Source organism: Leptonotus elevatus, chromosome 7, assembly GCF_054856555.1.
Source record: "Leptonotus elevatus isolate MCC_2025b chromosome 7, RoL_Lele_1.0, whole genome shotgun sequence".
NCBI classification, from domain to species: domain Eukaryota; kingdom Metazoa; phylum Chordata; class Actinopteri; order Syngnathiformes; family Syngnathidae; genus Leptonotus; species Leptonotus elevatus.
In genome coordinates this window covers 20,182,209-20,200,419 of record NC_141245.1, presented here as the reverse complement: position 1 = coordinate 20,200,419, position 18,211 = coordinate 20,182,209, and the positions used below count along the sequence as shown (strand labels likewise).

At 39.2% G+C, this 18,211-nt stretch overlaps 1 protein-coding gene across 1 annotated transcript in view; it reads left to right on the top strand.

Annotated features, from left to right (window-relative positions):
- Positions 1-5,195: 5,195 nt before the first annotated feature.
- Positions 5,196-18,211, top strand: part of lrfn1 (leucine rich repeat and fibronectin type III domain containing 1) — a 167,551-nt gene continuing 154,535 nt past the window's right edge. Inside the window, exon 1 of the mRNA XM_086081140.1 lies at positions 5,196-5,264. The gene's annotated coding sequence lies outside the window, so the exon portion shown is untranslated. The remainder of the gene's footprint in view (positions 5,265-18,211) is intronic.

The window sequence follows — 18,211 nt, the reverse complement described above, 5'->3', positions numbered from 1 at the left end:
ACTCTAACAACTAATTAAAACTAACTGAATTTAAAAAACAAAAGTCAAAATAAAAGCGAACTATAATGACAAATCCCAACCTTTTTTTCTTTTTTTTTAACCCTGTTACAGAATGCTCCCCTTGTGTTGGAGCTGACGTCCTAATCAACCACGAAATAACCAAGCATCTGACTAGAGCAAATACAACCAACCGCCCTTCCGCTTTTTCCCCCCCTTTTGACTCCAACCCATCTAACCTCAACTCCGAAACTCTCGGGCCAGTCCAGAGCGCAACTCTCCGAGCGGAAGCCCGCCAGAAATCCTTTCCCAATTCCAAGACCGTCAGAAGCAATTAGCCCGTCTGCGGATGAGCCTGCACAAGCGTCCGTATCCACACTCGCGACTCTCGTATTGTTCCGACTCGACAAAAGGCTCCAACGCTGCAATTAACATAAAAGATTTGTTTAGTGTGTTGGGCAGCGAGCGTAATCGTTAATCATCGACAGTTCCGACAGTTACTTGTGACGAAGCAATGTGGCGCTCTTCATATTTTCCGAGCAGCTGTTCTCAAAGGAAAATCCATCATTAGCATAAAATGTATTTGTGAATTTGTCAGTTACTTCTGTTGCTTTGCTTGCATATTTGTTTGATTCTATTCAGTGGAGATCAGCAGGTAAAACCTGAAGTGTTTTTCCTAAATGCGATTAGGGATTAGACAAGTGGCTGGTTCTTGGGCGCCTGACTCGGATCTCACGGGGCGGCCATTTTGCCACTTCAGCTGTCGACTGAAGATGACATCACAGCTACTCGGGGTTCAGGGAACAACCAATCAGAGCTCACCAGCTGCACTGTGATTGTTTGTTACCTGAGACCTGAACAACATTGATGCCATCTTCAGTTGACAGCGAGTGGCAAAATGGCCGCCCCATGAGATGGATAAAAATGGCTGGATTTGGCTTTATAACTCATATTCCAAAAATGTAATATTTAGGCATAGAACATATTTATGTAAAATTTTTTGGGGGGTTGACTTCCCTCATAAGGAGATATGAAAAAATCATTTGGTGTAATACTAGAGGCGTGCATCTCTCCACAAAAGACTATTCGATACGGTTTTTCGATATGTGGGCTCTGAAACAATTCAAGGGTTTTGACGATTTGATTCATTTTGACTGAGTTGAGAAGGTATGACTTTTTTGTTGTTGTGATTTTACATACATTTGAATGAACTTGTCAGTACTGTAAAAGTGCTATTCCCTTTTCTGTAATAAAAAACGATTCAATACTTTCCTCAATATATTTCTGTGTGTAACGATTCAATTCGGTACGATTTGATGCATTTCTATCTTTAAAAAAAGAAAAGGATTTTCCAGTTCAAACTGATTTTTTTTGTGGCTAGTGATTAAGTCTAACGTTGCTAAAATGTTTGATTATTAATGCGAGAAAAACTCCTGACAAGTAAATGAGATCCAATTTCATGATGTCACACTAACTTTGTTTGTGTGATCGCGACTTCAGGCGGGGCTGTCAAACTTGGCGGAAAAAAAATTAATAATAATCGCACACTCACACACATACAGGCAGATTGTTAAAAGGCACACCTGACAGCTTCTACTCTTTCCACTCTGTGATTCCAGCAACTCACAAACTTTCAATTGTGACTGGAGGTAAAAGAAAAGCTCGTCTTTTTTTGCGCCGTTCCTCCACAGGGGGAATTCTGGGAGTTTGAGTGACGACGCCTCGCTTTTCTGAGACGAGACTTTGTTTGTGATGATTGCGCTGCACAAGCCGAGGCCTCCTTTCATGCCGTACACACACGTGCACGTGTACGCGTACACACAAGCCGCTCCGCTCCCCCCCCCCCCCCCCCCGCTGATAGTGATGCGTGTTGAGGACGAGCATCAGTCGAACCGACGACACGCGGAGAACAAAGAGCTCTGTGTTTGCGTGATGCTAACTTAACTCCTCGCTCATGAAACAAAACCTGTGCTTTGACGCCACCAGGGAAAATAATGTAGATGTTGAATTATAAACAATCAAAGCGCCATAAACTGTAATTTGTTGAAGGCAAATACGTTTGGCTGTGTTGCATACAATACAGTACAATTTTGTTTGCGCTCAAGCATGAAGATCTCCGTTGAAATTGTCCGTCCATTTTCCGCAGGGCTTGTACTCAGGTGAGATGTAGCCTATGCCAGCTGACTTGGGCGAGAGGCGCGGTACACCCTGGACTGGTTGCCAGTCACTTGCAGGCTACAAATGGATCAGGAATGGACGACCGGAGGCCATGTGGTAAAAAAAACAAAAAAAATAACACTTCTTTTTTTACTGTTGCAGATCAGTTTTAAATTGTAACAACAATTTTCACCACGAGATGGCAGATATCACTCAAGAGTGCCTCCAATGCCAAGATTGTACTTAATCAGAGAAGAACAATCAGATCCAGGCCAGACCGGTACCAAATTTGGTCAAGAAGATAGTTTCTTTCAGGTAAAATACAAAGCAGATTATATGTTCTTTACATTTAAACACAAAACTACCTGCCAAGTTTGCTTAGACACTATCAGATACGAAAAATTTCAACCCAAGTTGCCAATCAAAAGCACATAAACAGCTATTTTTTCCTTTCAAGAACCATTGACAGTTCATTGAAATTGCATTAGGAGTTACTATTTGTGTCCTCCAAAAACAGATATAGGGGAGTAGTCACATGGGTAAGTTGTCACATGGCAATTATGTGCTCCAAAGTTTTCTTCTCATACCTCACTCGGTGTTGTGTTTTAAGCTAACTTTAAATGAGGTTATTAGCAAACAATGGTAGCTTGGGGGTACCGTGTCTCAGTCATTTTAGTATGTATAGTATGACAGAATTGCCATTCGGGCGATTGAATGTGACTAGTGAGGAAATACCTTTGTCAGGTTTTGTTTAAGTATTTAGGAATGGATCTTTCATTTGTTGTTTGAACTATGTGCACATTTCAAGACTGGTTTACGTTGCGAGTTTCATGATGTTTCTTTGTTTGTAAAAATTCAGTTTAATCTTGATTTTTTTTTAGTTTAGCCAAAGGTAAAACAGAAATTTGAGGCTGAGAGTCATGACCTACATTCCAGCAGTTTCTAAAGACTTTAATCCAGTGTATGTTGCGTAATATTTTGCAATATGTTAAAGTTGATTCATTGGCTATTTCATTGAATTTTCCAAAATCAATGATAAACATTTTTTATTTGAAATAAAACTCAAATAATTGTCTGTGTTTTATTAGTTGCAAAATCCAGTGTGACAACTTACCCCATATAAGCGAGACAACTTACCAGATGATGGGGCAATATGTTACATGTTGAAAATGCCATACGTACAAAATATATACCTGAGAATTTGGTCCCTCTGGCACATATTTTATTAATATATGATGTATTGATTCTACGACATATACAAAAGTGTGCCATCAAGTCCCGCCCGGTCTCTCCTATTCAATGCTTAATGATGTTACAAAAGTGTTTGGTGGCTTATTTTTGTTTGTACAGTACATTGGTTCAATAAAAAAAAGGTCCTTATTTAAAACAGCATTTAAACTCATTCTTTCCCAGCAATTTTCACTGAAGCAACCCTCTTCGCTCTCGGCTGCTTTACCGTATTTTGACCGATTTTGCAAGGCCCGCAGAATATTGTGTTCTATTGCTATTAAAACATGGAACCTAACAAAACAAAGATTAGAGTCTCTTCTATATTTGTATCTAAAGCCAAGTTTCATCATTATTCACAAACCTGTTCAAAACACTGGGGAAAGGAGCTTTTTTGCAACATGGCCCTGGCTGATCTCTTATACTCTGCTGCCACCTGCTGGCTGTTGTTTTATTATAACTACCATTGTTTTAAGGGATCTCTTTAGGTCAGAGGTTGCATCAAAGCCCAAAAACATTTTAAAAAACATATAAATATGGCAATATTTTAACTAGAATATTTTTTAAAAAGTTTTTTGGAGCAAATGAGTTAATCATACAATGATCAGGAAGGTCCCATGTGCACCCCCAAGTAGCGCACCTAAGGCATTACAGAAAGAACACAAAAATACATAGATGGGCATGAAGAGGTGAATGTTTCCGCCAGCAGTTGTTCATTAGGTTCAAATGACAAATTTGCTAGTCGGTGTGTGGAATCAGAAATTGGCGAGGATTCACTACACGGGCACCCAATTTGTTTTTAAAATTGCATGGTGGGTTGAATCAAAAATGTTCATGTTGACTACTGCAGCCTCACACAATAATAAAAAAAACAAAAAAACGATCGATATCTTATTTCAGTCCACGGAAGCAACCAATGTTGTCGTCGCTTGACTGAGAGCGTCACAGCTCAACACTTAATCTCCTTGACAACCGCTTGACTGTTGAGCACAAACACCGACCGCGAGTATACAGACTTTGACTGCCTGTCAACAAATAACACCGCAATCAAACCTGGAATGTGGCGACACTTTTGCCAAACATTTGCTGTCACCTCTGTGAGGTCACCCGCAAAGACTGCTCTTGTGTTCCCATCCAGCGTGTATGCACCCCCGCGCGCGCGTGTGTGTTTGCGGCCGCCGAAGAGCAGCAACCGCGCCGTCACGCTATTTCAAGGAGATTTCACACCGACTCAACTGTCATTAGCCCGTTTAATTGTGCCAAAGAACTCCTGCGCGGTCGCACCAAAGCAGGATTAAACGGCGGTTGATCTTCCTCGTCATGCTCATCTCCGATTTCAACAATAAAGTCAAACTCACCGAGGAAACGTCCTTAGCGCTATTCATCACCTTTTTGCTTTGTAAAAGTCGCCCCCCCCCTTTTTTTTTTATTTCATCCTACACTATTCTAATTTCAGAAACATGACCATAGTGAGTGTTCTTCATGTTGTTCAAAGTGTTCTGCGAAATTGTGCCATTTGGACACTTGATTAGGTACACCAGCACAATCGACATCCATTTTAACAGCAACTGGATATAATGAAGCGAATGCACTTTTTTTGTCATTGCCAACAATACCGTGCACTGCATCATGGTGAGGAGCTTTTCTAACATTTTGTTTACCTTATCAAGCCATATGACAAAGACGCAATATTAAAACACATTTCTGTATCGTGCGCTGCAGTTCTACACAGCCTTTCCGTTGCTGCTATTTTGTTTTGCAGAAGTATAAATGCTCATCACTCTTGTGCCAACAGCAAATGATCACAAGCAGCGTGACGAGAACTGCAGGCAGCTGGGAGGATTCAGAGGTGACTCAGAAGTAGCAACATTTCTGCTTGACAGGTAAGCTCGTCACCTCTTTGTGACTTTTAAAGGGACACTTGACTCATTGGGACATTTTTAGCAGTAAAACGTTATAATTTTTTATGAAAAAAAAAAGCATGTAAAATGTGCATTGGCACATGAACCATTTTGGATGATTTTTTTTTTTTCCTCCTGTGCAATCTGCATGCGAAATGCTGGCATATGCCGGAAAGTGCACTAATTGGTGCTGATTTGGAAGAGCTGAGACTTGGCAGAGGTGCGCGCTCTACTGATTGCCAGTCTCGTTCTGTTTGCAAAGGCAGAATCCAGGCTGCAGCTTCTTGCACTGGATGATGTCATTCGATGGTGTAGTGTACCTAATAATGTGTCCGCTGTTCCCTGGGTGAATTCATTTTTTAAAGCAACACACTTGGTTTATCTCCCAGTATGAAAACAAGGTCACACCTCATCCTCATCTCGCCTAACAGGAGCCATTTTGCAGCTCTCACACTATCGGCCTGAGAAAGCGGGTTGGTCCAAAACGCCGGCTATTGAATATTGATTGATTACCCCGGGGGAAATTAATGAGGTATCAGAGCGAAGGGGCTCTATCACATGCCCTGCTTAGAATGACAGCAGTCGAAGAATAAAAACGGGCGACCGGCCAGAGCTGCTTTTCGGTCATGTATTGAAGCTGCAGAGCAGCCTGTGCCCAAGGCGCCACTCCAGTGTGCATTTTCAGGTTGGAGGTGCGGAAGCGATGACAGCTGTTTAACCTGCAACACTCTTGTCAAACGGGGGGGATTTATGGATAAAGCGTTGCTACTGCGGAGAGCGTACAGTCATCCTGGCTCTCTTTTTCTTTTTTCTTTCTTTTTTTTCTTCCTCTGGAGGCGCGCTGTTCAACATTCCAATTATGAGCGGTGCAGGAACAGCTGCTTGCGAGTTTTCAGTCAGCTTAACTTGCAAAGTGCACAAACAAAACAATGGCCTGGCTGTGAAGGGAAGCTAATGACATAACACATGGTTTCCGATAGGTGACTGCCGATATGGGCAGTGATGAATGGACCTTTGCACCCTTTATTCCGAATCAGAATAGCTCAGATTAGCTATGTTGTCATTGAACCACAAAGTGCAATTAGTTACAAAGCGTCAAAGAGAGAGCAGGAAGCGGCTCCTCAGATGAAAAAGGAAAAACACAAGGAATGGGGAGGGGGAAAAATAGCCCAAGAATATGCTTCTGTAAGAGAGGAGCACAGTATAAATGGGGGGGTGACTCAGCAAACAGGCGCATGAATACACAACAAACAGCAACTTAAATACTGGTGGATAGTTTGGCCAATTCAAAGGACTCTCGTGCATAAAAATGACCAAACGGCATTCAAGTACGGCACAAAGCAGCAAACCAACTTGAAGTACTAGAATTCATTTTGTGCATTTTTTCACAAACATCAAGTCATTTAAAATGTTAATATTCTATTATGTTTGTCCTGCATATCATTCCAAATCCACCAAAAATTAATAGGCCCACTTACATTTTAGTACAGGGCAGTATAGGGCCATGTGGAAGGACAACTACGCTATGACTGTTGAATGGTGATATTACAACTTAAAACTATATTTAACTTTCCCTCAATATTTTTTCATCTTAATTTTTTTTTTCAAGCCCCCCCCATTTACTTGCATTTATTTATTTCCATTAATGTTTTTGTGGGGTAAGAAAATTATATTGAATGTTTATCAGCGTTTTTAAAAGTGTTTTTTTTAATTGTTTTTTATTTTGGAGAAAATACTTCTCAATCTTCATAAATTTAAGAGTTTTTGTTTTTTGTTAAAACAAACCCAAACATTTTTGGGGAAAATTAATGAAAGGGCCGCTCAGATTGTGATCACAGGCTGCAAGTGTGTGGTTCGATGTGGCTCCACCCAGTAGCACTTAATAAAAAAAAAATAATAATAATAATGTCTCCAGCATTGATGTTGCTCATCCCTGCACTAACATATCTACACCGCTGAACTGTTGGCTTTGATTGAAAGTCGCACCATTAGTCACGAGTAATGCACGACTCCGCTTCTACCCCGGGAAGTCGAGTGGCCCGCTCCACCCCGGAAGCATTCCTCTGTGATTCGGCCCCGCTTTAACATTTACCTACATGCCCCGACAGAGCGAGCCGTGCAAACCTTTTAGATGGCGACTCATTTTAAGCCCGCTGCACTGATAACACACATACTTCGTTAGCTTCACTCGGGGGCGGCTCTGGGCTCTCGTCTGACCTTTACCCACCGGCGCCGTTGCACTTATCGCTCATCTATTCTACGCAGCCCTGAAATTCCGCTTCATGGCATCAGCTGATGACAAGCTTACAATTGCGCTCACCTGCCAGGCTGCTTTGGGATTCCCGCTTGTCGTTTTGATAAGATTATGCCTTGAATTATTGCGTCTACTGCAGTGGCGGGCCGCGCATTAGGTACCTGTGCCTGCGGTGGGGATTTGCTCGACCTAATCCACCTTTTAATATCACCGCTATCACGTAGCAATTATAGAAACCATCAATACTACACAAAAATGTATTACAACAGCACTAAAAATATCCTGTGTACATCTGGAACGGTTGAGAATCAATAGTTCTCTGATTGTGTCAAAAATATAAAGAAATGAAATACATAATTCCAAACAGCGATGCGAATGAGTTTTGTTGTGACCACTGACCAACCAATCAACATTTCAAATTCGTCCTCACAGGGCCCAAAGAACTGGTTGGTTAAAACCGTTCCATTGATAATATAGTTGAAGGCCCTGGGCAGATTAAATTGACATGGCAACACACAGAGGCTGAAATATGATTGGACACCAAAATCGAACGACCACTAAATGAACCGGAAGCATTGTGACCCAGAGAGGATATACAAAATGAAGAGAATAGATTGTTGGAAATAAATTAATACAATTTCATAAAAGAAATATTAGAATTTGCTTTGGGGTTTCAACCTGTCGTTATATCTTTGTATATTTTGTAGAATATGCGTAGCGGTCTCAGCCACATTACATCAATAGCTTACTCATCTCGCTGCACTGCAATTATTGCCCTTCGTAATTAAAACAGGCGAGAGGTGGGAAAACTCTCGTTAGCAGCACTTACCTTGTGATGATGGCTCATAATGGAGGCGTCAAACACTATTGATCGGCAATGAGAGATGCATATTTACGAGATGTCATAAAAGGCACATACTGTAGGTAGACTGTCATGTGTTCATTAATGAGATATGAGGAAAATAAATCATTCAGTTCAATTCATAGAGCATGTACTGAAGAAGGCCACAACGATAGAACTTACTGTCATCAAACATGTACCAGCATGTGCAATATGAATCCACATGTTTAATGGAACGTATGGTGTTCCACAGGGTTCAATTGTGGGGCCCCTGTTGTTTGTTATCGATTTTTATGCTCCCACCCAAGTGTTAAAGACTCAACCTTCTGACTTCAGATGACTCAACCATCTTGACAAATCTTTTCAGCCAATTTTGTTCTTGAAAATATGGGTTCTTGCTTTGACTTCAAAATTATACTTTGGCTTTTACGCAGTCATTCTTTTTTTTTTTTTTTTAAACTTCAGTGTTCTTGCTAGTAAATTGATAAATCATCCTTCACAGTTTGATATCAGTGAAATAAATTAGCTTCTTGCTGTAACAAACAAACTAAATAGAATCTCTAAGAAGAATCTCAATTGAAAAATATTAGACCTTATGTCTTTATTTCACTTTGCCATCTTGAGTCCGATATTCTTTCAGATCTACAATCTTGCCCTGAAAGTGACAGTTTGACAAGTAGCTAAAATGAATTAGGTTCTTACTATTACAATGACAATCCCACCCCAAAGTTTGAAGACTCTTCCTTACTTATTTGACCTTTTTATTTCTGATATGACTGAAAAGGAACGAGGTTCCTGCTTCGATAGGAAACAATTGTATCAGAGACTCTGGAGAAGATAAGAACCCTCTATGGACACAGTGGAGCGGGGCCAAATCCGATGTAATCCTTTTTGCTTTCACGGGGATTAGAAGTAATGATTTGTGCGCTTTATCAACGGGCTCATCTTAAGTGAAATTAAAATCAGTTATCGTTATGTTGCGGAGTCTGCATTGGAAACGAGCCGCACAGCTTTGGAAGGAGCCATCAGGCCATTTCTAACAAATTAAAACAGCTCCCCGGTGTCTTGTTAAAATGTTAATCGCATGCTTTTGTCCAGATACCCCAAGGATAAAAAAAAAAGGTGTTGCTTCAAGATACAAGTGATACAAGTTCAACCGAGTTTTTTTTTTGTTTGTTTTTGCTTTGACTTAATTGTGAGGGTAGACTGAAGATAGTAACCCTGTAAGGTGGCAGTGAACGCAGATCAACTCACTTCACACCACGGGTATGTAACATTTGAGCAAATACTGAACTATTCTTCTTAAAAAAAAAAAAAGAGGCTTCTGACTGTTTATTGCCACTCCTAGTTGAAGTTTACTGACAAACTAAACATAAAACTGTGACAATTACGCCTTGTGTATGTAAAACAACCACATCAGTCTGCTAGCTTAATGCTTACACTGATTAGCATCTATTTTGTTTGACCTTTTTAATTAATTAAGCAACGGCTTGAAAATTAACAGTGCAGCAACAGATGTAGCAAGGCATCATAAAACTGAGCATGCATCACACTGAGGGGCGAACATTTGTGAAGCTCGCGAATGTTGATTTCTGGCCAGTGTGCGTTTAAATTCGTTAAGAACGTTCGCTAAATGTGGGAGATGCATACGTTATTGGAATTCTGATAACGGGTATTCTGACATTCGGAGCAAACCTGATTTATTTATTTATCGCATGATTTCAATAGTTAACTCACAAGTAATCGCAAATTTTATTTTTGTCAATGTTAAAAGTGGAAACAATGTTAAATTAATATAAATATGGCATTGATACAGTAATTGCATAATAATTCATAACATTTAGTTAAAATTAAAAAAAGATGTACTGTACTGTTAAAAAATTTGCGTTGAGATAATTTTTCTGCCACTAGATGACATAATTGCATTTGTAAGATGGTGTTGACAGCTCAGTGCATTTTCTTTTCATATTAAGAGCTATCGAATCTTTAACATGTAGTACTACTAGTGAAATTCTGCACATTTTATTTAAATTGTAAAATACGACTTGACTTCAGTCGTCACAAATATATGCATTATTATTACATTTATTACGACTAAATTTTGACGTGGACGTGTCTGTGTTGCGACTGGAATTCCTCCAGTACAGGCTTTCCAAGTAAGGGGCGCTCATTAATCGTGCATTAATTTTTTTTCACTAAAAACATAAACTTTAATTAAAAATGTACGCACTACTTTTGACACCCCTAGAAATTAACTGATCTTCACACAGCCTAGCTTCCAAGTCATGGGCAAAGAAACTCTATTTTTGAGCATTTTTCTGTAATTTTCCCAATTATGACGTCGCAATTAGGCTCACATTTAAAACGCCAGTTTATGACACATTTTCTGACAGGCTGTTCCCCCCCAAAAATTTTATTTGGTTGTGTAATTTCACGCTTCATGGGGTGGGCAGACTCTTGAGAGACCCAACTACTGTATTCATATACAAGCAATTAAAAAGGACATTTTCCATAATACGTCCTCAAGTGAGAGCTGTGCATTCATTGCGAAAAAAAAAAAAAAAAAGGTGTTGACGCATACGTGTATGTGGATGAATCTTGAACATTTCCTGCCGTCGCGGTCGCGGGGTGTTTGCCAAGCACTGGAGAGTGAGATTGCCAAGAGCGAGCGGCCGCCCGAGAGAGTGAGAGACAGCCGCAGCGACACACGATGATTGCCACTTTCTCTTGTGTGATTTTGAAACTGAGATCCGGGAAAAGGGGGTCCGCGCCCACTGATTTGTCAAGGCGCGCCGTCAATCCGAGAGCCGTCCACCCGGCATCGCCGTGACAACTATCTGGTGGCGAAATGAGCTTTGGAGCCGCGCAATCTTCCCCTTAAGCCAAGATATCGTCGGCGGTTCCTTAGCCTGTTGACTCCGTCCACAAGCAGGACCTATTTGCACAAGCGATGGCCACGAAGAATAGAAGATGATGCGTCCGCGTGCGCAAGCACTCTTCCAATTGCAGTAGCAAATGGTCTCGCTTGTAATCAGCCCGCTGTTCCCTGCTGTTCTCATCAAAATTCTTTTGAATGTTCTGTTGCCATGGCACCTTGAAAAAATGGGCTGCTGAGATGTTTTTTTTCTTTTTTTTTCTTCTTCTTCTTTTTTCCCCCTCCCCTTGATAAGTCAGCTCTCATTTTTCTGGCCACTTACCTCACAGGCATTGATACTCGAGATACATTTGGGACCAAATTAGTGCATACAATATTTACCTCGTATCTTGTGGTGCGTAACACCATAGCAGGGAGCATTGATTGATTAATTCCCATAATTTTTTTTCTTCTAAGATAAGGCACAGATTGTAATGCTGGTACAGTGAAACCTCTAAGGGGTTTATATTGTGTGTTAATATTTGGGCAAAGAAAAGAATGATGGAATTAGAAACGTTTTTAGTCACCACATGAATTAACTCTGCAGGCAATTTAAAATGTCATAAAAGTGTAGAAAACAACTAAAGCCACAAACAGCCATGAATGGACTGCAGTACCACCAAAATGGGAAATGTGTTAAACAAACGACTCAAAAGAAAGTTACTGGACTTAAAAGTAACATTTTAGAGTTGAATTATTAGAATGTTGTGTTTTTTGTCAAGTCATCTTCGTCACCATGCTTCACCCGCACTTAGTGGTGATGACTCAAAATATTTGTAATGTCGTGCCGCCCATCAAGCTTTAAATTTGGTAGCTATCTGTAGAAGTCAGGTCTGTTTTGAAAGGGTCCCCAGCAATTGTCAAAATAACCCTAAAATGTCTACTTCAGACCAAAATGGCTGACTTATTAATGGGCATGGCCTCTTCAGACTTCTTCATGGTTCTACTTATGGTAGAACTCCATACCAGATTTCATGTTTTGATAGGAAATTGGCTAACAGTTTGTTTTAAAAGCTAACTGGGGAGCTAGCTAGCTAGCATTAATCCTCCGCTTCTCTAATTGTTTCCGGCCTCTAGAATTGTATTCAATTCAATTGATAATTCAAACCGTAGATACGCCACAAACTATGATACCAATTCACTCCAAACCACCAGGGTGCGCTGTATATAGTTACATATAGTGATACATCAAACTTTGAGTCGAAAACGTAAATGTTTTTTTGTAAAGATTTGCTTAAGAGACAAGTCATTTTTATAAGGACACTTGGAAATAGTGGGTCTACTCATGATTACTCTTGCCTACCAAATTTCATGCTGTGATGCGCTTGGTTTGTTTTTTGGCAAGTCATTAATTAATTGCCCCCGAGTCAACATCCACCATTTATCAAGTAAATGCCAAATGGGGTTCAAATTTCACAGCAATCAGACAAAGTCTTGAAGACAAGTCAATTTGAAGTAAAAAATGGTCAAACTCACCTTTGAATAGCCGTTACAAACCAAAATGGACTTCCTGTGTCTTTTCAGACATTTGTTCTTGAGTTTTTTTTGTACAGGTACTCATAATAGACTTGCCTACCAGATTTCATATTCCTCAGGGAATATTGGCTCAGATAAGATTGTGTTTGAAGGATAATGACGACAAAGTGGTCTCTTCAAAGCAAAATGGCTGACTCTCTGTTCCAGCATTGCATCTTGAAACTTTTTTGTACACATGATACACGTGTCCAAAATTTCACAGTGTTCAGGGAAACTGACAAAGACAAGATTGTTTTTGAAGGACTTGAGGCGGAAATTGCCAAAATGACTCTAAAATTGCCGCTTCAAACAAAAATAGCAGGATAGACATGCCTAGCAAATTTTATGTTGCTATGGGAAACGAGTTGAGATGAGTTTGAATACATGGGTGTAAAATGTCCCAAATGGCTGCATTCTGTGAGCTTGAAATTGTTTCTTTCGGGTGAAATTGTGGTTGAACTCAATACAGACATGCCTACCAAATTTCATTTTCCGAATGAAACCGGCAAAGCCAAGTGTGTTGTTAAAACTCATTCACTCCCAGTCATTTTCACCGAAGCAACCCCCCTTCACTCCCGGCTGTTTTACTGGATTATGACTGATTTTGCAAATCCCAAGGAATATTGTGTTCTATTGCTATAAAAAAACATGGTACCTACCAAAAGAAAGATTAGAGTCTCTTCTTTCATCAGGAATTCAGAAAACATTTGTATTTGTTTCCGTTTTGCAGCAATTAGCATTAGAATGTAGCTAAGTTTCATCATTATTCGAATCATTATTCGAAAGAGTTTTTTGCAACATGGCCCTGGCTGATCTCTTATAGTCTGCTGCCACCTGCTGGCCGTTTTTTGTAATAACTACAATTGCTTTAAGCCACTTTTTCGTATATATATATATATATATATTAAAAAGTTTTTGGGTTTGAATGAGTTCAATGACAGGGAAAATTAATTAAATGGAAATTAATTTACCAACCCTAATAAAATGGCCACTTCAAACCAAAATGGTAGGCTTCCTGTGCCTAGGGTTAGGTAACCCTAACCCTAACCCTAACCCTAACCCAAGATGGAGCACTATCGAGAGAATAGAGAAGTTAGGTTGCAAAAAAAAAATATATATATGTGTGTGCGTGTTCTCACAGCAGGCCGACGCCTAATTGACTAAAGTTAACGACTTTGCTGGTGACGTGACGTGATCCAAAATAAGACTTTGAGACCCATTTTTGATGTAATCGTATGCACGATCAAGTGCAGCCTGGCATCGGTGAGATGTGAGAAACTCATATTGAGTTTTGCCTTGTGGAAAAAAAAAAAAAGTTACAGTAACATTTCAGATGATTTGATGCCGCCTCTTCTCTGCCATTTCCAAAGTTGGTTACATCAAAAAAATACACTATTTGTATTGAAAATGTGTTTTTTTTTTCAACTCAGCCTGACACATTCGTAATTTTTGAAGACTACACAGTAGTGGGAAAAAAATATGATTCATGATCAAAAGAGGAGAGGAAGGGAAATGAAGCCTCTCCAAGAACATTTGCAGTGGTCTTTAATGTCAAAAAAAGTCCTCGTTGAGTGTGCACAATAATTTGAAGTCAGCAGTCTCTTGTACGTCGTTCATTTTCTCTGTCAGGAAACAAAACCAAAATGTCTCCTTCCCAGTATTCATTAAGTGAAAAACGACGGGTATGATGGATGAAGTCATAGCCACAGTCACTGCAGAGGTTCACGGACGTATTGTTGTATGAATTACAGCCCAGGTGTGTCCTGTGTGCACCTTTTTATTGCAGCGGAAAATGTGTTTTTTAGTCCTGTATGAAGCGATTTAAATTTCATTACAAATGGTACGGAGCGATCTGGGATTATCATCATCATCATCCGGTGACAATTAAATGACACATATTATATATACATATCAATTATCACACTCCACAATTACAAAATCAGCATAATCGTTAAAAAATATTAATACTTTTGCACCTTTTTTTTTATTTTAAAATAAGTAATTTAATAAATTTTGTTTCATCCAAAAGGAACTTATTGTAGCATATAGTGTTTCAAAGAATTTTATTTGTCTTAATAGTTTTTATTTGGTTTTTATGTTTAAAGGAATACTTGACTCATTGAGCGAAGAATTTGGTAACTTCATCATTTTTCATGTAGAATTAATACCTTAAAATAAACAAAAAATCCACTTGCTGTGGACTGAAGATGACATCACCTGTGCTGTCAGTCCACAGCAAGTGGAAAAATTAGTTTTTACCTGTAGAAGAAAAATAATGAAGTTATCAAACTTATTCTGGACAAAATATGAACTTTTTACTGCTGAAAATGGCTCAATGAGTCAAGTATCCCTTTAAACATTTTCTTGTTTTATACCCCAAAAATCGTCTTACTGCACAGTGCACGTGCTGCATAAATAAATATGTTGTATAAAATTATAAATATCCATCCATTTTCGTGACAGCATGTCTGCTGGAGCCTATCCCAGCTGCCCGGAACAGTTGCCAGCCAATCCAGGATTATTATAAATATATATGATACCTTCTGTTTGGTCCAAAAGGAACTTACATAATTACAGTGTTTTGATGTTTTTTTAATTAGTTTTTTAATATTTTTAAAGTTTAAAAAGTTTGAATAGTCGGGATTTCAATTATGGCCAAAATAATCATGTTTATAATTTTTTTCGATAATCGAGCAGCCCTACATTGTAACAATGCGTTAACCCCCCCCCCCCCCCCCCCAAAAAAAAAAAGCACACCTTCACTTGCTTTAACTAACTGGAGTGCAATAATACTTAATGTTTGCATCAGCGATAGCCGGAGAGCGAGTTATGGCGCTTGCTGCCCATACATACATTTGGAATGTCAAGCGACATCGAGTGTTTGCAGATACTGACGGTAGCTTTGCGTCATTTCTTTTGCTTCCACTAAAATGGCTGAGACGCACGCAGGCACATATATTGAAGTTGTGTGAATACAAACCAGGTGACCTCGGCTGCATTTTTATTTATTTATTTTACACGTGTCTGTAAAGCAATGCTGACAGGCCAATTAGAGCCTTCGGTATATCAGTCACATCAAAAGAACAGCAGCATGGAGGGTTTAATGCAAGAAGGCGTAGCGTCAAATAAGATTGTAATCCTCTATAGGGCTCAATTCTGTGCCATAATTAGCATACCGGGCCTAAAACATAGCACTTTTCTTATTATTATGATTCTCGAGGTAAAATAAGGGCCAGAGGCGTTCTTTGCTTCCAACGTTAACTTGCACACCTCCGGTATACATGCCTCTGGGATGCCTCGGGGGGATTTTCCTTTTGTGTGACCGAGTTTTAGAGGTCAGCAACAAGAAGATTTTTCTTGCTTCGATTATAATAAGATTTTGACTTGCAAAAAAAAAATCCTTATACCATATAAAATACCATCTTATTCGGAAAACTAGAAGTCGAACAACAGCAGAGTATGACGTCTTGCTAATGGAGGGCTCAAAATTGTCTTTAGGTATATCGATTGCAAATAATTGATAGGCTTGAAAATAAAGCGTCTTTACGTAATCAGGATTTTGGAAGCAATCACTAATTAGCAAGTATAAAACAAGCGATAACGGATCTTCCTAGTGTTTTGCATTTTTAAAAATGATCACTTCTAAAACATTCTGAGTAAATCACAATGTCCTTTCACTGGTGAGCTATTTTTAGAACAGCCATTCGGGCTTCTCATGTGGCCCGCGGGCCCCACATTGTTGACCCCTGTTGTATGTGGTCTCGCTAGCTGCTAGCATGTAGCTGCAGCGCTAGGATGATCAACGAACTATTCATGGAAATAGACAGTAGAAACGAGCATGTAAGCATTAAATCTGTCTAAATTCATTATTCATTCATCAATATTATTTTAAAAAAATTAACAAAATAAAAAAATTATAATAATAAATATTAATCCAAATTAATCCGTCTTGTTGCGCAAAACTAGCCACAGTAACGAGCAAGTCAATTCTGAATCGCCAAATTCGAACGATCAATACTGAAACAAAAATGCTCGCTCAGTTGGAGCGAAGTTGCTCGTCTGAGGTTCAGTGATGTGGACAGACAAAAAATGCAGAGTGCATCGCGTGGAGTTGGCTCCGGCCAACAAGCCCCGGGCACTTTTGCTTTGTTGTTGTTGTCGTTTTCAAGACAGTGTCAAGTCTGTCGGCTTTGTATTCCACCGCACGCCTTCAATGTCTAAACTATTGTCGGTTTACCGCGGTCGTGAATATCTGTACGGAAAACAGTTGTAGGCCAAATCAAATGGAAACACATTCGCGTGCGTCTCATATGCAACCTATGCAAACTTTTTCAATTACTGTAAATATTTGTATAAAAACACTTTTATACCATACATATAAAAATCACAATAAACGTATGGTGATAGAGCCATGACGACCCCTTCCCCCAGCCCCCCCCCACACTTTGTTAAATATGTATTGAATTTACATATGAATAACATTCAGTCATAGGTTTTATGTTCAAAACAGGCAGGCATACGACTTTCCGTCTTCGACCGATGGGGCCGGTTATGAATGATCCACACGAATTCTACCTAGCAACAAGTGACATCCATTAAGCATCCGAGCAGTTTTGTAAAAATGACTGGAATATTGCAAAGCTCTGGCTAATAGGAAAGTAGTCATTGGTGTCAAGGAAGCAAGACTCACAATGTTTTAGCATTAATTTCTAAATCAAGCCATTTATTTTTAATTATTTATTTATTTTTTTAATGATAATACTGTAAAGTGAGTTTGGATATATAATAGTGTTTTGGGATTATAGTTTTACAATTTAAGTTTTGCTCTTTTTTTTTATTTTTAAAAAAATAAATAAAACATACATAATATATATATACCATATACAAAGTTCTCTCACCCCACCAAAATAAAATTTTATAAAATTAAATAATAAGAAATTTAAAAAACTTAACCCCCCCTAACTCCCCCCACTGGTACTACACTTTTTTTTTTTTTTTTAAACAAATCAGTCTGAATAATAAGTAATAACAAAAATTTCCCGTTTACCACAAAGCAGATAAACAAAATACTTTAGTTTTGCTCTTTTTAACGGGTTCCCTATCCCCGTATATATAGTAGCACAGACTTGCCGAACTAGTAGCTTATAGTCAAACTGTAAAAGTAAGGAAAACACACACACATTTGGAATCAGGGCATTTTTAGAAAAAATAATTTCTTGCTGAGTCTAAATAACAGTTTATTCGGTGTAGATTCTAATAAGGGCTAATTGCCGTACTAAATAGAAAAAAAAATCTCATGGTTGCGCAACCGGCGTCCAAGTTGTCGAGTCGGTGTTGATCCCTACCACGAGGCGACCATTCTAGTAATCCGCGCACTAATTCTCCCGCGGAATCCACCCGAGACC